The sequence below is a fragment of the Crocuta crocuta genome, unplaced genomic scaffold (assembly GCF_008692635.1).
Source record: "Crocuta crocuta isolate KB4526 unplaced genomic scaffold, BGI_CrCroc_1.0 scaffold26, whole genome shotgun sequence".
Classification (NCBI taxonomy): Eukaryota; Metazoa; Chordata; class Mammalia; order Carnivora; family Hyaenidae; genus Crocuta; species Crocuta crocuta.
Window position 1 is genome coordinate 17,198,114 of NW_027532249.1, and position 24,963 is coordinate 17,223,076.

Consider the following 24,963-nt stretch of genomic DNA (forward strand, 5'->3'; position numbering starts at 1 on the left):
GGGCCCAAACCACAGACAGGTCTAGTCTCTGGCACTCAACGAAGGGGTCAAATATTCAGAGTCTACAATTGAGGACTGAGTTAAAATAGCTTTTATCCCTCGGTTCTGCACAGCTAACACCACAACAATACTCTCGGATTTATAATTTCGCCAGAGATGGTTTTCAAACATGCAAACAATGTGTGGCAAAGCCAGTGATAAGGCATAATAAAGGGATTTTGAAAAATGCTTTTGATGGAGATTATAAAGGGGAAGTCATCTCGTTTTTGTGCATAAAACCCAGCATGATAAAATATAAATTTGCAAAACATCATATATTTTATGATGTAAAACAGCTTTAGGAGTTACCTGGGGCACAACTGTTAGACTACTTAGCATTAACCACATGTCTAGGCAAGGCAGCAACTGCACATACTTGCTGAAGCTCCACAGCCACCACGAATGAGGTGGTGACAGAGCCTCTACCCAAAATACTGACCATCTGTGTCGTGCTTTTCTCCATGCCGAATTAAACAGGGCCCAGAGACAGTCACAGGAAAAGAGCTAGTGTTTGATTTCTTAAACGGGGTGGTCGGTTCACGAGTGTTCACTCTACCATTCTTTATACGCTCCTCTCTATTTTTAACAATGCAAAAGATACTAAAAACACACGAAAGGATATTTGCAGCACATGGAGAAGGGAAACTGAAGAGGTACTGGACGGGGGGAAATTACAAGACAGAGACACGGTTGGTAGAAAATCTAAAACGGTTGCAAAATGAAAATATCAAAAGTTGCATTTTAAAATCTGAATGAGAGAGAATGACATTTTTCCTTTAAAAAATGTAATCACATAACCTCTGCTTTTGAGAGATGCTTCCTACCTGGCTAAAGACACCCTCCCCCCCAACAGCCTCCACCCTGTTACAATTCATCCCATCACGGACTGCAGCGCCTGTAATAGTTTTTCAATTGGACACATTCTGTATCCTGCCTGAGGGTGCTCAGGCGAAAATGAACAGATTTGCAGGGTTAATACTGTAGTTAGACTGTGACCTCATTCAGCACAGCTCCAACACTGCGAGGTCTATAGAAGAAGGAGAAAAAAAAATTAAAGTATAACCGATCGGTTGAAGGATTCCAGATTTCCCAGAATATATACCATTTACATTGTAAATCATAAATGTATGGATACTGCTGAATTTAAAATTAAGCCGGTGTTCCTTCAGCGGCGGCAGGGGGCGGGGGATTAACCCTTACGGGCCAGGAAGGTTTCATGACTCAGGCCGACTCCAACAAGACTCTTTAAGTTTCAGAACTGGTCTTCGAGGAGCCCTCCAACGTAGCTCCTCTGTTCTTCTCCATTCTGGGAACCTTCCCTGGTCTGACTGTGTCCCCATGAGGTGACTTCGAAGGCATTAACTATATTTGCTAACAGCGTAAAGGGTTTTCATTCACTCTTCTTCTGTATGGAGTGCAGACTGAAAGAACTTTTAAAATGCATAGGCTGGGATGGGGGAAGGGGGTGCTCGGGGCTGGGAAGTCTTGGCGTTTCCAGCGGAAACCCAGTAGCTACCGCAGCTACTCCAGATGCTTCCTCTGACGGATTCTGGCAACCCCATCCCTTGCCAATGGCTTTCCCTTCTTTTTCTAGACCCCAAGGCCCAGATGGGAGGCCTGTACCTGCAGCTGCCATTTCCCCACGAGCCTCAGGAGGAAGCCCAGGGCCAGGGTGGCCACGCTGAGTTGGAAAGAACTGGGTTCTCTCTGACATTGCTGGCACACCGAAAAGACCAACTCTGAGCCAATCTTGAGATTTCCTGTTACTTGGGAAAATAAATGTCTTTCTTCTTTTTTTTTTTTTTTTAAATATTTTTATTTATTTCTAGGAGAGAGAGAGGGAGACAGCGTGAGCAGGGGAGGGTCAGAGAGAGAGGGAGTCACAGACTCTGAAACAGGCTCCAGGCTCTGAGCTGGCAGTCAGCACAGAGCCCGACGCGGGGCTCGAACCCACGAACCGCGAGATCATGACCTAAACGAAAGTCGGACGCTTAACCGACTAAGCCACCCAGGCGCCCCTAAATGTCTTTCTTCTTAAAGCAAGGTGGAGTAGGGGTTTCTGGTACCAATCCTGACCGAAGACCCTGTCTTTATGTGGCCCCCGGTGAGGTCATCTGGCTTGGTGAGGCGTTGCCCGGGATGCCAAGACCAGCTGCCTGCTCACAGATGCAGAATGTTCTACCGTATTATGACCATTTTTCAGCTCCACTACCCCATCTGCCTTTCCCTTTGATTGCTTGCCCATCGTCATCTCAGCTTGGATATCTCTTAGAATTATTTTCTTCGATGAAAGGCACACCGAAAACATTAACCACAAAGGGTGCAAATGCGTTGGCCGCGCCGTCGTCAGTGCTGAAGAAAGAGCTCAGCATTCTGTCAGGCGCCCAGACACGAAGCTGTCTCTGATAAACGCCCACCTGGAACAGACTCCCCTGGGAGAGAAGAACCCTAACATTAAGCTACTTGGTTACTGGCCCTTCCTTGTGCAGCCCATTATTCCCTCCTTCCACGACATTTACTAGCCTCTCCTAAGTGCCAGGCACCCTACCAAGAAATGGATATACAACAGGGTATGTGACACACTGGTCCCTGACCTTACCGGGCTTGTTCGGTGGGAGACAGAAGCCAGGAAACAAGCAACTGTGACCAGGCAGGGAAAGGCATGGGCGCTGAATCAAGGGGGCCGGTAAGCCAGGCTTGGGTGCTAGGAGGAGGGAAGGGGAAGATCCTCTGGAGATAGTCTAAGCTGGGATCTGACAGATGAGAAATCAGCACCCAGTGGCTTGCTTGCTGGGAGGAGGGTTCCAAGCAGTATTGCCACGGCCCTGAAGTAGGAGAGCACATGATAGTTTCTAGAAATTAAAAGCAGAGTGTATTGTGAGAATTCTCCCACTTCTCTTTTCCCCCAAGGTCTAGAGGGACAATGTAGGAAACAGAGACTTGTAAGATGATGGCCTCAGAAGCACAGATTTAATGATAACTTACAAAGAAAAAAAATAAATAAATAAAACCCACCACATCCTTACGTCTGGAAAATGGGGAAGGGAAGAGGAAGTCAGCCAATGGCCAGTTTTCTAAACAACGCTGTCCAACAGAACTTTCTACAAGAATGGAAATGTTCTAGATCTGCTCCATTTGGTAGGGTGGCCACTAGCTACATGTGGCTATTTGAGTATTTGAAGTGTGGCCAGTGGAACTGAAAAACAAAATTTTTAATGTTAGTTTACTTTAATGAATCTAGACTGTAATCCACACAGCCACACATTGCTGGTGGCTGTCCCACCGGACAGCACAGTAAACCTTGCTTGAATTTTTCTTAACATAGGGAAGCCCAAATCATGACAGATCTGAACATATCAACCATGTTTATCTGACATTTTTTTATAAGGTTTTTTTTTTTTTTTTAAGATTTTACTTTTAAGTAATCTCTATACCTGACATGGGGCTTGAACTTACAAACTCAAGATCAAGAGTTGCATGCCCTACGAACTGAGCCAGCCAGGCGCCCCAAAGCCATGTTTAAATGGAGACGCAGAGTTACTTCAAAAGTGAACACAAACGGCTTATGACTTCACGGCACTATGTCTCCCCTTTTACTGGTTTTATGAAAATAAATTAATAGCCACACAGCGAGGAAAACACACCATCTATGGCTCTCTCAGACAGAGCACTGAGAAAAGGCACCAGACACATGGGCAGGTCCCGTATGATTCCACTCACATGACGTCACGGGCCATAAAACGAATGTATGAAGGCAGAGCTCAGAACACTGGCCACCTGTGGGGGGTACTGATGGGGAGGGGGAAGGAACGAGCCTTCTGGACTGTTAGACAAGTTCTAAGTCTTGATCTGGGTGGTTTCACAGTTGTACACACGTGGACACATAAGATATACTCATTCACTTTACTCTAAGTTCTACTTAAAACGAAATAAACTGAAAATGATCTTGGGAAAAACGCCAATCAAAACACCGTGCTGTTCAAAACTCATCTAAATTTCTGTGAAATATTACCTTTTTTAAAAGTGAAAACGATGTTTATTATTTCCTCTGCTAGGATAAATCAAATCTGACGATGGTACTCTGACATGAAACAGCCATCTGAAATTTTATTTCAAATTCCTCTTTCCCCCATTTCTATCCTGTATGGATGTTTTCCAGGCATGTTGGTCGGTTTACCCTTAAAGTTTCCATTTCCTGGCTGCTTTCAGTCTGAGGCTTCCTTGGATTAACCATCCACCTCACCTACCCAACAGAGCAGCAATCTTTTTTTTTTTTTTTTTTTTTTTTTTTTTTTTGNTCCTTCAAGGGATTTGACTTCAGGCATCTTTCAAAAGAAGCTAATGAAAAATTTGCCTTCTAAATCTAACCTTGCTGTGTGCTGTTCAAACAGGAGCCCCAGGGGCACTGCCTAGAACAAATGAGCTGAAGTTTCAACTGAAAGTTTGAATGACTGACTTTGTTAAAGACGTATGCCCCTGTCTTATGTCACATTTCACTATCAAGTTGGACTACACTACCTCTTTCACCAGGAAAAGAAACAGGTGTCTTAGGGATACTTCCAGAAAAGCATGTCAATAGTAAAATACTTACCTATATTATTTGATATTGTAATTCATAACATTCAACAGAGGAGTGAAGGAAATTAACACAAATTATCTTTTCCACAAATTTCAACCTGGGCTTAATCTCTCTCTCTCTCTCTCTCTCTCTTTCACACACACACACACACACACACACACACACACACAGACACTCAAGTAGCATCTATATATATGGAATGCGTGGAGACTGGAGTATTCTCAAATTCTACTTTCTGATAGTTGCCCAACCATTTAGGGTACACAAGCTATACTCAATGTATCTTAAGCATGGATGTTTCCAGTTCCTAGGATGGAAATCAATGGTTGCCTTCAGAGTGTTATTTAGAAGTGACACAATCCCACTGGACTCACCGTAATGGTTCTTAGAGAAAAACATCAGTTTACTGACCATAGTTATTTAATGGTATGACAAGATTCTCATCCATAATGTCAATGTATTTTGTGAGAGATCTCATTTGTGTCTTCATTTATTCAAGAACTATTTACTGGGTTCCCATTATGTTCAAGCTCTATGGCCTCTACTGACTTTAAATAGGAGAATGACCCTGAAGAGAGACAAAACATCTGTAATTTCACATGAGTTAAAACACAAAGAACAAAAGAAACAAAAAAAACCCACCAGCACTTTAAAATCAGTGAATATTGTATATGTAACTTATTTAAAGGACAGTTTCTGTTAATCTCTGAAGATAACCTGAGAATTAGGCCCCAAAGCCTTCTGAGCCTCCAAATTTGACATCAAATCTTCCATTCACGTTATCATAGGAGCCCCCTTCCAACTCACAAAACCTACTTACTCTTAATTCATGCGTTTATAACAGGTGTAGTCATTGGTCTTCTAGCCCATAGGACAATAGCTACTTACAAAAATCATCCAAAATGACCTCATCCCCAAATCAAACCACTAGCTTAGACTGGAAAGCATAGAATATAGTGAAGAAAGATTCCTGTCCAAAAATAGTAAAGAAAAACATGTTTTTAAGGTAAGACAACTTTCAAAACTTTATATAGCTGGAAAAGTTACCTATCCACCCTACAGACACAGGAGAAAGAGCCTTGGTTTTGGAAGCTGGAGACCTGCTGTCAGCTCAGCCTTCCCCTTTGTGTGATCTTGGAGAAGTTTCCAAACCTATCAGACTCCAGTTTCCTCAGACAGGGTGGAATCGTCCCACCTTATACAGAGATAAAGCCAGCAGTGGGTAAGACGTTTGTGAGGGCGTACAGTACGGTGCTTGGCATCGAGAAGGACGAAGGAAGTTTCTTTCCTTCTGCACATGAAAAATGAAATCTCACAGAGCAGTAAACCAGATGTACAGAGGAGACTTCCATGGACCAATGGAGAAGTACAGACAGAGGAGGTAAGATCCATGGGCGAAAAAGACAGCATTTTACACTGATGGAAGGGTTATATTGTAGGATACAGACACGTAAAAAGAAACCAGAGCATTACAAGATACTAGTTAGTGCTGTGGACAAGTATATGAAAGGAACTAGGGAATGAAATCACCACAGTATGTTCATAAAATGAAATGGCAATTGAATTGTACTGATTTTCCTTTTCAGATCAAAAATCTTAATTTCACAGATTAAATAAAAACACCCAGGAATCAAAAATAGGAGGCTTCAACGTTGTTCCAAAATGACTAGCAACTGTATTAAAATAATCTGCAATTGCTTCCTAATCTGAAACAGCAAAATGTTACTCTTCTTGCTGCCGGCCAAGAGGAGGGGCTCCTAAAGTTTATTTCAACACCCAATCTCTGCCAGGTATGTGCTGCGTGCCCTCAATGTGCCTTTTTGTTTTTTTTCTTTTTCAAATGAAACATGTATCTGAGAAGCTCCCTTATTAAATTACTGAGCTGGGACCATGAAAAGAACAACTACTTGCCAAAATTACTCTGCTTTGTTTTTACCCCCGAAAAGGAAAGTGAACTTGATTTTAAAAAAAGAGAGAGAATATTTTGATAGAATTTTGCTTTGCTTATTATAGCTGGATTATTTTTTAAATTAGGTTTCTTAGATATTTTTAAATGCATTGAAAACATCAGAGTATTTAAAAAATACACACTACAGCTCAACTATGGATGTCACTATTTTTATTTTTTTAATGTTTATTTATTTTGAGAGAGAGACAGCGAGCAAGCGCACGCACATGGTCAGAGAGGAGAAGAGAGAGAATCCCAAGCAGGCTCCCAATATGGGGCTCAATCCCGGGAACCATGAGATCATGACCTGAGCCGAAATCAAGAGTCAAACTCTGAAATGAGCCATCAGGTGCCCCTGAATGTTACTAATTTAAAGAAAATAAATTTTTAAACCATAGCGTTCAAGTGGAAAAGCAGGTTCTGTACGAGTTCCGTAGGGAGAGACTATTTTTCAAAGACGTGTATGCGCAAAAAATTCTGGAATTAACATCAAAATATCAGGAGGGGCTAGGACTAAGTAATGATTTTCCAGGCAAATTTTATTTTTGTTTTTATTCTATTGTGCTTATGCTACAGATCATTTCGGACTCTTAAAATTTTTTAAAACAAAAAAATGCACGATTAAATCAATCAGTGTCTACTCTTGGCATGCTACTATATTTTACTTTCAGAATCAGGATTTTTTCTTTTTCTGACATTTTAAAATCAAGTACTGAATGAAGAAATACAGAAATTTTGGGATAATGCTTCCTTTTCCTTTATTTTCTTGCCAGGGAGGAAATGTGTGGAACCAAAAGTTAAATGGGCCTCGGTCATGGTAAGCTCATATTTAGCTGACACAGAAGTCTATTTAGTTTGATCCTGAAAGAATGAAGCAGGAATGTATGGTTTCCACACTCCTGGGAACTATCTGGTCATCCGGGCCCCTCCTCAAGTTCCGTCCGTTCCCCGATCCAAAACGCAGCGAGAGCAAGATGAGAAGAGCTGTATGTGCACACCTCCCACATTTCCAGAAGTTGGTGCCCCGCACGTGCTCTCTTGGAAGGAGGATGCATAATGGCAGCAGAGGTTGGCAATGAAACAGTATCTAACGCTCACCGAGGGCCTCCTAGTCTGAAATCAGAAACCCCTGCACAATGTTAAGTATTATCACCATTTCACGAAGAAGGAAGTTGACTGCGGGGTCAAGTGGCTTAGCCTATAATTATCTAGTAATGAATTTACAGCGACATTTTACACGCTAGCCACTGTGTAGCAGGATAAGGTTGCCACTCTCCGTTACTAGGCTATCCATGCTTCTGGCTTTCACAAGAGAAGGGACAGATTTACCTTGCTCCATCCACGTTCCTCCACTCGGTCTGTTTTGAAAATGAACACAACTGGCTGGAGGGTTAGGAGGATGGTCAGTAGTCATGCAGAAGGCAGGAGGCAGCTGGCCCAGCACTGGACTCCTCCCCCCACCACACAGTGTGGATTTCCCCACCACAGAGAACTGGCATTTTATTTACTCTTCTAACTGCTAGTCCTAGATCTTAACTACAGGACACACCTGCCTCTAAATAGACAATAAACCTGACTTATTGACTTCTTGGATGTGGTCATAAAAATTCCCTGTCTAGCAGGGTCAAAAGCTAACTGTGTTCCTTCTAACCTTAGCTGCATCCCTGGGAACCTCCTCTTAAAATTCTTAGATGGCCATTTGCTTGACCTCCGTGCATTAAAAAATAAAAAATTAGAACACAGAGCGTTCAAAATATACTAGCTTACTCTAACTTACATAACAGATGTTTCAAAAAGTTCATCTGCTCGCTTGTTCATTCATTTAGAAAATGTTGGCTGGCTATTCTATTTGGAGCTAGGCTAGGGCAATGTGGAATTGAATTTTTCAGGGAGTTGACAGTCTTCTTTGGGAATTAGCCATATGCACAGGCAGTTTGTGAAGAGAAGAGATCCCCATATAAATAAAAAGAATTTAAATCCAATCATCCTTTAAATGCTCTGAAAACGACTTACTGACCCTCTTAAACAAATCTTTTTGAGGGCGAGCAATCCTTTGGCACAGCAAGGGATGCACTTGGCTTTATGAATCCAGAGTATATTGCTGCTAAATAACACATACTTATACTTAGTAATTCCATGTTACAAGGATCATACTAGGTTTTGGCCCAATTATTTTTTATATTTATTTATCTAAGTTTTAGACAGAGAGCACAAGCAGGGGGAAAGGGCAGGGGGAGAGAGAATCTCAAGCAGGCTCCCCGCCCAGCATGGATCATGACCTGAGCCGAAATCAAGAGCCAGACACTCAACCGACTGAGCCACCCGGCTGCCCCAACCCAGTTATTTTTTAAAAAAGGGAGCCACTGCAGTAGTTCTACTGACACTGACAGACGTTTCTTAACATATTTCGGAGGATGGGACAAAGGAGAGCCTGAGCCATGCTGCTGAAGAGCGACAGGGACCGTGGCGAGCCACCTCATCTGGCTTCAGTTCTACCATTGATAATATACACTGTTGGACCAGATGGTCTAGAATGCTTTTTTAACTCCTGATTTTTTACTATGCTGTAATTTAAAAAACTATCAGCCGTAGAGATTCAAGTATCTTAAGGAGGCTAGCATATTAGGAGGTCAGAACTGGAATTCAAATCTTCTTGGAAATCAAGGAGAACCGGTCACGAAAGGAAAGGCATTCCAGAAGCACGAATGCAAAAGAAAAGAAGGAAAAAAAAGAAAAAAAGAAACCAACACAGAGAGATTCCTTAACAGTCCCAGCATTTCCTCTGGCTGATTAAGAAGATTAAATTTTAATCATTACAGCTTTTTATTTGCCTTCACCAACAGGAGGAAATAGCCAATAAAATATGGTGCTTAATGAATGGAATGCCTACTTCAGAGATTCTTTACTTGGTACCATCTAACGGGGCTATTGTTTATTTACTTATATCTTGCATCGTTCTAAAATACTACAACTGTCTGAAAGCAGCTTGAGATCCCCTTCCAGGATAGAAAAAAACTGGATCAGTGATAGAAAATGGACGCTTTTAAATAAAATAACACTCTCTTATAGGCAGAATCAGCGTTAACTTTTCAAAAAGACGTCCTGGGTGATAAAAAAAAAATGGGGGGCGATGGAGAGCAGCAGTCTGGGCGTGTAGACAGCAGAACCTAAGGGTGGCGTGGCATGGGGACAGGCACACCAGGGGTCTCCTGGCTTCTCCTGGCTGATATCCGCAGGTGGCATCTTCATCCTGAGAACGTGTAGACTGATCCTCTTCCGGATGTTTGGGTCATCTTGGTCATTAGTTATGTCATTCTGTTTGAGCTACCAGTGGGGAAGGGTACTGAATACGAGTAGGGGCGACTCGGTGGGCTACCCTGGCTGGCTCTGCTCCTTGCGAGGTGGCCAGCGATGGGTCGGCCAGAGGCCAACTAGGGGGACAAGGTGCCCACAGCTGAATCACTAAGCCCGCTATGAGCACAGCGCAGCCGTGTCTCAGGATATTTCTGAGGGGACATGGGCTGATGAAACTTGCTGCTTAGGAGCAGATGGGAGAGAAGATAGCATTGAAAACACGGATTAGGAAGAAGGCGAATGAGCAGTAAAGACGGCAGCCAAACAGTCACCCTCCTCGCTACTTTACTGTGATGAGCTATTCTTTACAATTTTCACACTGTAAAAGGAGACATCTGTGTTCTTGGAGAAGTATCTTAAAATAAACACCAACAAGAATAAAAAAAAAAAAAAAAAAAAAAAAAAAAAATTTTTAAAAAAAAAAAACAAGAAATCAACTTTTTAAAGATCAACCTGACTGGCAAGAAAAGTTTAGTACAAAAAGGGAACTGAGTCGGGAAAAAACAAAACTCGTACCTGGAGTGTACATCAGCGCACCATGCGTACGAAGGAGTTACCTGTGAGAGCCTAGAACCCCAAAGGCCTCATGAACCATAACCCACAGCCTTCTAAAAGGTCCAGAGAGGGAGGAGGGTAAGGGCCATACTGTTTTCTGCAAAGGGAGCTGAGGCAGGAATACCAACATTAACTGCCCCAAGGTAAAAAAAAAAAAGAGTTGATTTAAAGTTAGAAGCAAAATAGTCTGGGACCTAAGCCTGCCTTTCCCGCCTCAAATGCGCGGTCTCCTTCTGGGGCAATCTGGTAGTGTCTGAGCCACGAGGACTTGGATCAGACTTTGCAAACAGGCCTTCCATTTGCCTGTGGCAGCAGGCGCACTGGGACATTCCCGCTAGAGGGAGAGGAAGGGCAGCCGAACGCCTTGGGTATTCTTAAAAGCCCCAGCTTGATTTTATTAGATGGCTCTTTGGCCACAAGACACGGCATGCAATGCCACGACAACCACGGAGGTGGCAGAGCGAGCTGGGCAGGGGCAGTTTTGTCCGGAAAGAAAAGTGGTCAGCGTCAGGGACGCAGGACACGGACAGACGTCAGGCCAAGGAGGAACAAGAAGATGGGAAGGAACAGAAAAGGGGCAGGAGGTAAGAAAGGGACAGGGATACGGGAGGCAGACGGGGAGAGAAATTGATGGAAAGGAAAATACAGGAGATACAAGAAGAATGAGCAGGAAGGAAAGCCTGCGTGTTAGGGGGAGTGGACGGGATTGGACTGGTTTTACCTCATTTCCCAGCCACGCATCTACTTATCTATTCAGGAGGTCACTTTCTAACACCTGCCTGTCTTGTTTTTCCTCTTGTTTATTCCATATCAGGGCCTTACGTGTCCCTCTAAGTGGGAAGGAAATTCGGGAAGAGGGTGTAAAGGGTTTTCTCCAGGTCCTGCAATCTGCTGTGGTCTTTTCTATAACAAACCGGAAGGATCCCTCTATGTACTGCTCTCTTCTGAAAATTGTGGGGCTGAAGCCTAATTTTTAGAGAACCAGGTAGGTCCTTCACCCAGGTGGAAAGTTCACTGATACACGTGCCCATGGATGCACGGTTCTAGCCCGTGGAATAGAAAGTCACAGGCATCAAGTAAAGCGCTACAAACACAGTCAAAATGAAATTGGGAGTGAGCACTACCCAGTTATTTTTCCTATCAACTCCCTACTGTACTTAATGAAATGCTTTTTTTTTTTATTTTTGCACACAGTAGAAAATGAATTAACAGTACCGACAATGATAAAGCAAGTCTGTAAGGCACTACAATCGAGTGCTCTGAGCTTCCAGTAAATGACCTCACTGATTTTTTTCCCCCCTTGGGGCAGGTGGCCCTCAACTCAAACATGGTTCTTTCTGATTTGTTACCTACTCATCCCATCCATCAAATAAAAAATAAATAAACAAAACCCACAATCTCATGGCGATAATAGGCACAAATTTTAATTAAGGAAACATTAGACACTAATGTTTTTGTGGAAATGAACGCATAATTCTTCTCAATACAGAAGCCCGATGCTGTCATACCTCACAGGAAAAACACCTGCGCCGTGAGGAGCTGAGCAGGTCAGGGCTTGCCGAGGGGCTGCCAGGGCCAGCCGTGCTGGTACTGCCAAGATTTAAAAAAATGACGAGAAGGCGGCCGATCAGAACAAGAGAGTCAAACCACAGCAAGTCTCATCCAGGGTGAAGTGCTTTTCACAAATGAAATGTGCTCAGAATCACCCCTGGAAATCAACCAGACTGCAGGCTGGCGAGGAAGAGAACGGTGTTCTGCTCACTGCATCCCAGATTCTAGCATCTACAGAGTGGCATTCAGTAGGCACTCAATAAACGTTTGCTGAGGAACGTTAAGAGTGAATTCCAGAAGAGAATGTAAAAGGTGGGTATACTAAAGCCCCCTCCATCCTCCACCTTCCTCCACACAGATTTCTTTCTCTTTCTTTCTTTTCTCTCCAATTTCTTTCTCTTCTCTCTAACATCTAAAGTGTTAGAAACCACCTTTGTATAGAGAATAGAAACAGAAGGGAACAGAGCAAAAGCTAAGCCGGGGCTGGAACAGACAGAACCCTTCAAACATAAGGCACCAACACAGCTACATGTCACTTCAACACAGAGACTATGAGAGACATCAAGAGTAGCTTAGGTGGACATTTATTCTCTAATAAAGGTAATACTGTTCGTAAGTGAGGTAAAATATTTTATGGTATAATCTTATGAATTTGACAGCCACTCTTTATAAATTCTATTTGGAAGAATATTACTACTACTCTAGCAATGGTATGCAGAGGCAGGATGGTATCGTGGGCTCCGGGGCTAGTGTGCTGGGCTTCAGTCCTCAGTGTACCATGTGCCTGCTGTGTGATTTAACCCTCTATGCCTCAGTCTCTCCATTTTTAAAATATTTATTTATTTTGAGAGAGACAGAGAGAAAGGTGCTCATGGGTGAACATGAGCAAGAGAGGGGCAGAGAAAGAGGGAGAGAGAATCCCACTGTCAGCACAGAGCCCAACGCAAGGCTCAAACTCACAAATAGTAAGATCATGACCTGAGCCAAAATCAAGAGTCAAATGCTTGAGCCACCCAGGTACCCCTTGGTTTCTCCATCTTTTTGTATTAACACTTTTCATGATTATTGTGAAAAAAAATCTGTAATTTACATAAAAAGTAGAAAGTTATGAAAAGCACTTACCTAGTTCCTGGAATATAACCAAAAAAAAAAAAAAAAGTAAGCTAGTGTTCTTAATGATGGTTTTAAAGATGTGACAAATGACAACTGTTAGTTTTAAAGGATTTCATGATTATTTCTAAGGGACACTCACAGGATACAGGTCTACGCATGAGCTGTTTATATAACCATTCTTATTTGTTCTCTACCGTCCACTGGCTGTCAACTTGCTGTGAAATCCCAGCTTACTTTATACTACATGGTATGCAGTACTGCACAAACATGCTGACACTGGAACTCATCAAAGATAAGACACATTCTCTGATACACATAATATGTATCAAGGAACTCTGGAGATTGCTGACCACCAAGAATAAGCAGTAATCCCCTTCTGCCCTGCTTTTACGGTCTTCTCACATTTCTTGAGGTTCAACGTCTGTCTTGATGAAGACATTGGGTAAATGAAAATGTGCCTGGCGATTACATTAAATCTCACAAGTACTGCTTTTCACACATCTTCAGAAAGTCCTGAGTCTGATGATGGCCTTGGACAGCCACTGCCTAAAAGGATCCCTGCCGTGAGTGGAAACGATCCAGAACACGCGACTCCTTTCTGTAGTTCTGAAATACGACAAACAAGCCAGAGAAGACTGGTGTGTGACTGACACGAATATGTTAGCTCCTTGTTTCTAGGTCAGTCCAGCATTCCTTGGAAAAGTGTTTTTTACTGAAACAAATAAAGTAAGTTCTAAATCTTCACATCTTAAAATGCACTGGCCTTCTAAGGGAAACCCTAAACAAAAGGTAATCAGATGACATCAATAATAATGGCACTTGCCTTCCTGGCCTATTACCACTTGAAGTATTAATATCGAGTATTAATATTAATACTATTTAATATTAATTAAATAGTATTTATACAAGCTAATAAATATCCACTATTTATACAAGCTAAGACTCAAAATAAATCCCATCACTGGAATTATTTTACCTGCTAATAATGTACTTGATGTCCTGTTTCATATAGTTGGTATACGGAAATTAAAATGTTAAAGGTATTAAGCAGTGATTATCACTTCTCTCTCTCAAGCTATATTAAGCGATATTCAGCTGCATTAATGTAATTTAGTTGGATGACAATAAAGAAAAAGATAGGAGGTGACAAGAAATTAGCATATTTGAAATGTAAAAAATAATTGTGGAGAGGAACGATAGCAATTCTAGGTAAAAGTCTATACATTTGGAACCAATTGCTGTCATTTGTTACTCTTAATTTAAAAATCTGTAGGAAAGCATCAAAATCAATTCAATTCAGTCTTAATGAGACAGCTCTAGCAGGAGCCTATTCACTGTACCTGTCCTAATTAGCATGACTATGTCCTCCATGTCAAATCTGACAATACACTTAACCAAATTAATGTTAATCCCTCAACACAAGATCGTATTTGACTTAGAAGCTTTAAAACAGAATTTTCACATTAATATTTTGATAATGAAAAGCAAACGAAGGGTTAGAAAAGAACTGGTTTGTGATTATTTCCCCAAAAAAGGAAACTGAGGCTCTGGAGAGACTCAAGAGGCTTGCTCAGGGCCACAGCTGAGCGGTAGCTGGAAAGCACGGCTTCAACGCAATAGTGCTCAGCTCTTTTCTCTGTCACCTCCCCGGGGGGACCTGGAGTCCTGTGTCACCTTGTAAAACTAAATGGAAGTCAAATGATATCCTACCTCAATTATTGATGACGAACAGCATTTGTTAAGATTCCAGAACAGAAGACCTCAGGTACCCCGATGAGGTTATTAAGTATAATTCTTGCTTTTTAATTGCCACTGAGGCTAAAATGACTGCTTCTTCAAGATCTATCTCAGGATAATTTGGAGATTTAGTTTGAGGTGGAGGTCAACACAGACGCTAGTTGACCTTACCTCACATGTATTTCAGAAGTGATCTGAAGGATATGGGATGAGAAAAATATGACAAGTTAGAATAAAAACAACCAAAAACTAATTACTGGAAAGGTGGTGTCAACCACTTCCATATTTTAGGTCTAAAACTTTTTGGTGTGTCCCAAACGCAAAACTGTAAGATGGTTACCTTTCAGTTTATGCCTGTAAACATTTAGTGCCGCCTGGCTGACACTGGGAACATTGAGATGGGTAAAAGGGTCCCCACTTCTGACACCACATGAAACCATCTCGGTGTCAGGCTGGCACTGCCCTTGTTTTATTTTCCCGAAGGCTGAGGGTCTGAAAAGCTGGGTTTGAGTGTTCCTGCACACGCCTGCTGCCCCACGGTGTCAAATCTTCTGCCCTAAGATGAGGGGCTGAACTCCTTCAGAAGAGTACCCACATTTGTTCATGAGGGACCTTCTTTACAGAGGAGAGCTTACACTGTCATGGGGGTGTGCTGGGGGAGGGTGAAGGAAGGGGGCGGGGCCACTCTCCCTAGAGGAGGCTGGGACACCCAGGACCCGGAAGGGTGATGAACTTAAGCCGGGATTATCACCCAGTGGCTCTAGCTGTGAGAGCCTCTGAGTCCACTAATAACAACAATGACAGGTAACACGTTGGGGGTCCTTCTGGTGTGCCGGGTCCCAGTCACATTCAACTCTTGAAATGCACTATCTCACTTAAAGTTTATAATGACCTTGCAACATGTCACCAAAAACACCATTTTTACAGGCATACTCCAGTATTCTGAAGATCTCAGTTTGGCAAAAGTTCACCTTCTCTCAACGAAACCCATTTTCCAGGTAGAAGTAATCATCAACTTAAATACCCAAAGAAACTGAGGTATCTAATATATTAGATATTAGATACTGGGCTACAAGCACAGCAAGCACAGTAGGGAAATAAATGTTTTTTTTAAAAGATCTATCAGGCACCTGGATGGCTTAGTAGGTTGAGCACCTGACTTCAGCACAGGTTATATAATCTCACGGTTCGTGAGTTTGAACTCTACAATGGAGCTCTCTGCTGTCAGCACAGAGCCTGCTCCGTCCCCTTCTCTCTCTGCCCTGCCCCACTCCTCCCTCTCTCTCGTTGCTCTTTCTCTCACAATGAATAAACTTTTTTTAAAAAGTATAAAAAGATATGTCAAAATTGTGCTCCATCTAGCTACAGAATTTTAAGAGCTGGATTTATATTAAAAACTTCTGTACTAGATTCCTGTGGATTAATGGTTCACTTAAAATCTTTTTTAATGTTTTATTTATTTTTTTTGAGATAGATAGACAGCATGAGCAGGGGAGGGTCAGAGAGAGAAGGAGACACAGAATCAGAAGCAGGTTCCAGGCTCTGAACTAGCTGTCAGCTCAGAGCCTGACACGGGGCTCAAACCCACAAACCATGAGATCATGACCTGAGCCAAAGTCGGATGCTTAACTGACTGAGCCACCCAGGCGCCCCTAATGGTTCACTTTAAAAGCAGACACAAACAGGTGCTTCTGGGTGGCTCCGTCGGTTAGGCATCCGACTTGGTTTCAGCTCAGGTCATGATCTCAGGGCTGCGTTGAGTTCCAGCCCCGCTGTGGGCTCTGTGCTGGCAGTGAAGAGCCTGCTTGGGATTCTCTCTCTCTCCCACTCTCTCTGCTCCTCCCTCACTTGTGCTGTCTCTGTCTCTCTCAAATTTGTTTCAAAATAAATAAACTTAAAAAATAAAATAGGGGCGCCTGGGTGGCTTAGTCAGTTAAGCGTCTGACTTTCGCTTAGGTCATGATCTCACGGCTCGTGGGTTCGAGCCCCGCATCGGGCTCTGTGCTGACTGCCAGCTCAGAGCCTGGAGACTGTTTCAGTCTGTGACTCCCTGTCTCTCTGACTCTCCCCTACTCACGCTGTCTCTCTCTCTCTCCTAGAAATAAATAAAAATATTAAAAAAATAATAATAATAAAATAAAATAAAATAAACTTAAAAAAAGAAAAGCAGACACAAAAGAGGCAGCACAGAAGAAAACATATACTATATAATAAGTATATGTATTCACTTATATGAGATGTTGGCAAAGATACGTTACAACTAATCTATATATAGCGGTAGGGAGTAAACCAGTACTTGTCTGTGGGCCGGAGCTGGGGACAGGGGTGGTGACTGGGGAGGGGATTACTGGGGAGGGGCAGGAGGAAGCTTTCTAAGATGATGGAAATTACCTGTATCTTGATTGGGGCGGTAGATACATAGGTATACACACCTGTCAAAACTCACTGTATTATACACTTAAAATTGATTCATTCTGTTGTATATAAATTATCTCCATAAAAGTGACTGGGGGAAAAAAAAGTAGTTTCAAGAAAAAAAAACAAGCACAAAATTTTACACTGGATGTTTAACCAAGTCTCTTTGCTCTTGCATGTTCTCATTTGGCTTGACTTCCTATATTACTGTTGTGGGTTGAACGGCATCCCCTAATACTCACTGGTTGAAGTCCTCACTTGCAGTACCTCAGAATGTGACCTCATTTGGAGACAGAATTGTTGGTGAAGATGTGTATAACTGGTTAGGATGAGGTTGTAAGGGAGTAGAGGGGGCCTTAACCCAATATAAACGGTGTCCATATAAACAGGAGAAACTTGCACACAGGGAGAATTCTATGTGAGCATGGAGGCAGAGGCCAGGGTGATGGCAAGGAATGTCAAAGATGGCCAGCAAGGATTCAGGAGCAAGGACAGGCATGGAACGGATGCTTTCTCACAGCCCTCAGAAGGAACCAAACCAGCTGACACCTTGATCTCGGACTTCTGGCCTCTGGGGCTGTGAGACAATACATTGCCCTTGTTTAAACCACTTGGTTTGTGGTACTTCGTTAGTGGTCGCCCTAGGAAATGAAAACAATAGGGTCCATCTCTTTTTTTCTCCAGTTACATTAGGATTGAATACTTTTGCCAAGTTTCAAGTTTCTCATGAATCAGATCTTGAGGACATCTATCCCCAAGACAGAATCCACCAAAGCGTGCTGAAAAGCAGATCGCGTGGAGTTCGTGAACTAATAATACATGTATCTCCTGAGTGCTGTGTGTCAGACCCTGTACCAATTGCTTGGCGTGAGTCATCTCATTTCATCTCTGCCATGACCACAGAGAATTAATATAACCACATTTTCAGAGAGAGAAACTGAAGTTTATAGAGATTAACTAATTTGGCCAAGTCACAATGCCAGTAAATGGCCGAGGTCTAAAGTAGATCTTAAGCATTTTCCGCAGGGGCCGCGGCCGCCGCTCCATGAATCTGAAAACAGCATTAGTGGCTGACAGCCATGTGGGTAACTTCTGCAGCCTCTGTATTAGAGCAAAAAATCTTTTAAAGAGTATAAGTAACCTCACGGAGGTGTGTGTTTTTTTAAAGCTCCTCAGAAATTGCATGTTTTCCTGACACTGTTGGAGACTCGTGTTCCTAAAATATTGTGAGAAATACTACAAGGTGGGGGCAAGTTAATGATCAAATAAATTTGAGGAACACCAAGCGAAACAGGTTTTTCATTTGGGCTTCCAAGGTGATGGCGCTGTTCCCTACACTCACCTGAGTGGGAACTACTGATCAGTTCCTCAGTTTTTAGACACCTATTACTGCAGGCCTGGGGCTTCCTTCTCCTTACTTACTTTGGGGGAGAGTCAGCTGTGCACAGCGACTTACTTTCTACTTGAACTTGCCACGCATCGGTCTATCACAAGACTCAACTGTTTCATCCATAAAATACAGATAATAATCAAAGTTACTATCTCAAAGGGTTGTTGCAAGGGGTTAAATATCTGTGAAAGGACATGGAATCAGAAAAATCATAACCTTAAGGCAAGCTCTGCACGGTTTTGTGAAACCTCCTACTGTTTAACACAGGTTTTGAGTTTAGAAACATAGTGGTGGAGAGCCTCCTTTAATCGACTGCGGATTCTTCTCTGCTCATTTGAGAAAAGCTTCCAGCAGCTCCTTGCAAATCGGAAAATGCGATCTGTGTTGCAAGGGTTGAGGTTTAGGTGATCGAATGCTGGCTGGTGCTATTCAGAAGTGCTCCTGGGTCCCGGGGACCAGACACACTCACCAGAGGGCCCAGCCAGTACCAGCGGTCCAAGCAGAGAAGGCACGGCAGTCTGTGGTCCAGGGAACACTCTGAATCAACAGGATGTGGGGGCTTCAGGAGTGGCTCTGGGGTGGGGCAGGCAGGTGTTAACTCAGGGGCTCCTCAGCTGTGACCTAGGGCTTCCAATGCAAATGTCCCCAGCCCACCAGGTTGGGCACCCTGCCCCTGCCCATGCAGGAAGGAGGTGCGCCCAGGACCCTGCTCGAACAACTCACGCAAGATGCTGGACCTCACCTGCACAAACTGCTGGCTTCCCAGCAGGGGGCCTGCCTGCTGATGGGGGACAGCTCTCAGGACCGCGAGTGCCCACCCTCACTTGGGGCCGCATCTGCCTACCAGGGCTGCCGAGACCGACGGGCCCACAAACAACCCAATCACTTTCAGGCGTCGTGGAGAGAAGAAAAGACTCTGAGAGAATGCCCTTGAGTACACGAAACAAGAATATTCAAGGTCCCTTTTTATTTCCAAAACATTCTGTCTCTATAGACAGCACCAGCTCCACTTAATTAATAGCATTTATGATTTTTATTTTTTCCCTTAGCAATGATTTATTTGTGCTGTGAGTCCCCAAATTCACTCATGCTCAGGGATCAGTAGTCCCACGATATTCCACCTTCTCTCTACACTGTCTTAGTCTTACCAAACCTTGGAACAGACACCACATACCCAAACATTTAAGAAAACTCTGCCTTTCAAAACGCATCTGGTATGCATGCAATGCATTTGAACATGCATGTTAGGCATCTGAACCCAAAAGAATTCATCAGAAAATGTAACAGTGGTTGTCTCCAGGGAGGAAAATGGGAACTGGGAGTTAGGAATAGGAGGCAAAGTCCCTTTGAATGGTTTGTTTAAAAATTTGAACATGCGTATGTATTAACTACAAAACATTTTAAAATTAGAAACAATCTAGGGGTGTCTGGGTGGCTCAGCTGGTTGAGCATCCAACTTTAGCTCAGGTCATAATCTCACTGTTCATGAGTTCAAGCCCCGCATCAGGCTCACTGCTGTCAGCCCAGAGCCGGCTTCTGATCCTCTGCCCACCCTCTCTCTGCCCCTCCCCTAGTTGCCCCCCAAAAGTAAACATTTTAAAAAAAGAAAAAGAAAAAAATCTAAAGGCATAAAACCACAAATGCCCTTCCAGGATTATTTGTTCAAGCTGCAACTTTCACTCTTCTCGTGACACAACACCTTGATCTCACTGCCTGGGTAAACAGCACCCAAAAAGGTTCTCTGGAAAGAATGCTGAATATCACGGGTTCATTTCCCTAAAATCTCTCTCCTAAAAAACCCACCTATTACCATTAACCAGTCTCCAGCACCTTCCTTTGATGAGTTCAGCAAAGGGCAGAATCATCCGAACACTAACTTTAAAAATTCTGGTTTACTCGGGCGCCTGGGTGGCTCAGTCGGTTGAGCGTCCAGCTTCGGCTCTGGTCATGATCTCACTGCTGGTGAGTTTGAGCCCCGCTTTGGGTTCTGCGCTGAAAGCTCGGAGCCTGGAGCCTGTTTCAGATTCTGTGTCTCCCTCTCTCTCTGCCCCCTTCCCTGCTCACGCTCTGTCTCTCTCTCTCTGTGTCTCTCAAAAATAAAGAAACATTACAAAACATTTTTTTTTTAATTTGCCTTATTTCTGATAATGGAACTCTCTCTACCAGTAAGGCCTCCTTCTAGGAAGGCCTTAGGGGGCAGAAGGAAGATACTGCAGATGCTTCAGCACCCCAGGACTGTGCTAGGTGTGGTACACATGCCCCACATGCCCCTTCGGGAAGCAGGGCTGTCAGGATTATTGCTGCCTCCCAGATGAGATGTAGTACGACCAAGTAACCTGCTTCAGGCCTCAGCCGAACTGTAACAACGCCCTGGGTCTGGTATGCTCTGTGATATGCTTCACGCCGGTGCTCGGTTCTGGGATATGACGGCCAAGGATGATGTGTCCGAACTCCCCATTGCCCAACCAACCACCTTATTCTTTTCTTTGCACCCCAGGGTTAAATTGAACTGACTTGGTATTTCCCAAAAGTTTTGTATGAGCTGTTCCCTCCGCCTGGACTGTTCTTCCCAGCGCGGGCCCCTTCATGCCCTGAGATTTCTTTTCCTAAAGGCCACATCTAAGCAGCCCCACTCTCCCCAAATCACCTGTCGGGTCCCTGTGTTTCCATTTTCTGTAGAATACTTACTACTATATGATATTTCCTTGTTGTTACCTATTTCCCTCTTTTGTTCCTCTCATTCATTCTCCCTGGAATGTAAACTCCAGAAGGGCTTGGCCCTTGTCAGTCTGGGGAAGACACACTGCAAGGCATACACAGCACCTGCTGGGGGAGGTTAAGGAAGAGTGAGAGATATGCAAATTATTATCTCTAAGCCCCCATCCCCAGGGTGGGGGCCCTCAGGTTACACAATCCTGCAGGCAGAGGACCCGTCTTTACCAGCATTTCCCTGGGGGGGGATCCAAGAATGCAAGAATGCATAATCAACTTCTAAGAGACCAGCAAGAGAGCAATCCTGCCTTGATATTTCTGGGTGCCCAGGAAGGAAGGAAATGGGGTTTCGAATGTACAACAAACCTCTCTGAGTTTCAGGAAATCTGGGTGCTTCCTTCCAGCTCTGTGGGACTGTGGTCTACACAGGTGTTCCGCAAACAGCGGGACACACATCACCTCAGAGATGCAGGATTATTTCAGGTGGTATCGGGATGACTATTTAGGTTCTAAATACTTACAAGTGTGTTTTAGTAAGTACAGGATTAGAAAATATAGATAGCACATCAAACCAGTGATTTCGTGGCGACTGTCGCTTGGGATGAGTGTAACACAGTCAACAGAAAAATACCAGGTAGGGACGCCTGAGTGACTCAGTCGATTAAGCCTCTGACTTCGGCTCAGATCATGATCTTGTGGTTCATGAATTCTAGCCCCCCCTGGAGCCTGCTTTGGATGGATTCTGTGTCTCCTCTCTCTGCCCCTTCCCACTCATGCTCTGTCTTACTCTGTCTCTCAAAAATAAATAAATGTAAAATATTTTTTAAAAAAGAAAGAAAGAAAAATCCCAGGTAATATAAATACTAGCGAAGTGAGAAAAAGGTCAGGACCATGATGCACAGTAAAGTATGAGAAGGGATGCCTGTGTTACTACTGTCTCCCTCAAGACACCCAGAAGAGCGCTGGACAGGAAACCAAGATAAAGGTGTGGTAAATGGGGAACAATATGCACGAGGAAAGCTTATGTGCAGGGGGCTGAAGAGTTGGTATTTCCAATCCAACGCACCCTGTATATACCAGCAACTTTCAGACAGCAGAATTTACAACGGCCAGTTTTCCTAGGCTCTAAAGCAACATGTTTTCTGTACAAAGTAGCAATGAGTAAACAGCAGAGCCCAATATGCTAATGCTTTAACAACAACCCTTTATCTCTATTCTCCCTTTTTCTTTGCAAGTCCCCGCCCGAGAACACTGTTGTCGGTAACTTTAAGAGCCACAGTTTCTCCTTCTGGGCTCTTTAGGAACAGAAAACGACTAAGCAACGCCCAGGAGGGGCCAAACACGAATACAAAAACACGTGCTCAGCTGATTGCCCTGCAGCCACTCGGGAGGCCAGGGTCAAGGGCGGGTCTGCCCTCTCCTCCACCCCTCCCCCTAAGTAGGAAAGAAAAAAAAGCTTCCGTTGAAATGTTAACTACAGAGAGTTTGAGAAGGGGGCTGCGGAGGAGGGAATACTTACAGAGAGAAGAAAAAAAGCTGCAATTAGATGCCTTATTGCTTTAAAGTTCAAATTACAGGTCAGTGGTTGAATTTTTCTGTTGTGTACAAAAGTACTCAAACCAAACAAAGCTATTATTAGGGTTCTATCAAGATCTCCAGAAAGGAGAGACTGAAGAACAGATTTTTCACGTGTGCACGGAAGAGGATGACTGCAAGCAAACAAATACATGCATAAATCGAGGGGAGGGAGAGATGAACAGGTGCGGCATAGGACTTTTAGGGCAGTGAGGCTGCTGCGCGTGATACTACCAGGGTGGATGCATGTACATTTGCCAAAGCCCATAGAATGTGCAACACCAAGAAGGAGCACAAGCGTAAACCATGGAGTTTGGGTGCTAAGAAGGTAGAGATGCAGGGTCATCAATTACAACAATGTATCAGGGAAACAGCGGGCTGACAGTGACGGAGGCTTGCTCCTTGGGGTCAGGGCTGTCTACGGCCATTTTCTGCTTAATTTTGCTAGGAACCTCAAACTGCTCTCATAAAGTTTATTTATTAAGAAAAATAAGTTTAAAAATTACACTTGCTGCAAATAATAGTAATTCTCTTCACCCCAGAAAAAGCCAGCAAACCGAAGTCTTTTTCGTTGAGCTATTTAAGCTATGTTATTCAGGCCCAACTCAGACTGGAGTCTGAAAGCTGTTTCTCTCTGTATCCATGCGCACTACTTAGAATGGGTTAAAGTGATGCTAACAGAAAGCCTATCTGAATTCCAAGAAACTCAAGACCCAGCACAGAGGTCATACAGAATGCAACTCCGTAGGGTGCCTCCCTAGTCTGAGAAACATTTTCATACAGTGTTCCTATTTTATCGAGCTTTCCTTTCAGTAAAATGGGGCAATGGGGCTCTATCTTGAACTCGATCCTCTACTTTGTCAATTACTCCATTCAAATACAAAGGATACAGGATGTTCATGTTCTCCTCCTAAATGGGGGGACTCGGGGAAGTGAGGACTGCCCTTTAAGTGGACAGCGAGAACCTTTACTCACCAGGAATCCACACCCCCCAGGGAACTTGCGGTGGTGGGGGGGGGGCGGTGCTGGCTGGCATAGGAGGCATCTCTAAGTGCTTGGGGAGGGGAGCCGGAGGGGAGGCTACAGTTCCCTAGCGGTCTACCCTAAGTCAGTCTCTTCTGTCAGGGATTCTAGAAAAGCACATGAAAGTATTACTAAAGCAACCAAAAGGCAGTCACTCCACCCATCCTCCGGATCCTGGACATTCCTCTCGCTCTCTGGACTCCTTCCCATCAGCATGTAAACATGTTTGGGTCTCTCCCATCTTCCCCCAGATCTCCAGCTCTGCCTCTCCTGCTCCCTCCCTCTCCTGGACAGTCCGACCTGAAAGCAGCGGCTGTCTCCTCCCCTGGCCTCTCTCCGTGCCCTCCACTCACTCCAGCAGGCCTTCTGCTCACCACCCGTAAAACTGCTCTGCAAAGACGGCCTCCCTGTAGAGAAGCCAGAGCCCCACCTTACTCCAAATCTCAGCTACACCAGCAAAATCAACTGCTCCCTTGGCTCCTGATACACTGCACCCAGTGAGGTCATTCTCTGCTGAGTGTCGTGGGGCTCTCATCTCTTGTCCCACTACGATTTCTTTTGAAGCAAAAAAAAATCCACCCCAAGCGGCTTCAACTGTCATCTATAAACTGACGAACTTCCACTTCCACGTTTTGCCCTCCAGCCCAACCTTTTGCCAGACCTGGTACCTGCCTACTTATCCAACATTTCCACCTGGTTGTCGCAGGAGCCTCCCAAATTCCACAGCTCCAAAGCAGACCTCGCACTATTCCCCAGGGCTCCTCTGGCGGCGGGCCCTCTTCCAATAATTCAGCACCGCTGTCAGCCTGGTCCGTTACCTGAACTCCTTCTGTCCCCCGGCCCCCCTCAGTCCCCATGTCCTGTGGCTTCTACCTCTTAAATATCATGAAGTCATCTACTGCTTCTCTCCAACCCCACTACTACTATTTTAGCTCTTAGGCACCATTACCTCTGTCCACCCTTGTTCTGCCT

At 43.9% G+C, this 24,963-nt stretch overlaps 1 protein-coding gene across 1 annotated transcript in view; it reads right to left on the reverse strand.

Moving 5' to 3' along the window:
* The window catches only part of KCTD1 (potassium channel tetramerization domain containing 1), a 90,312-nt gene that overhangs the window by 45,297 nt on the left and 20,052 nt on the right, over positions 1–24,963 (reverse strand).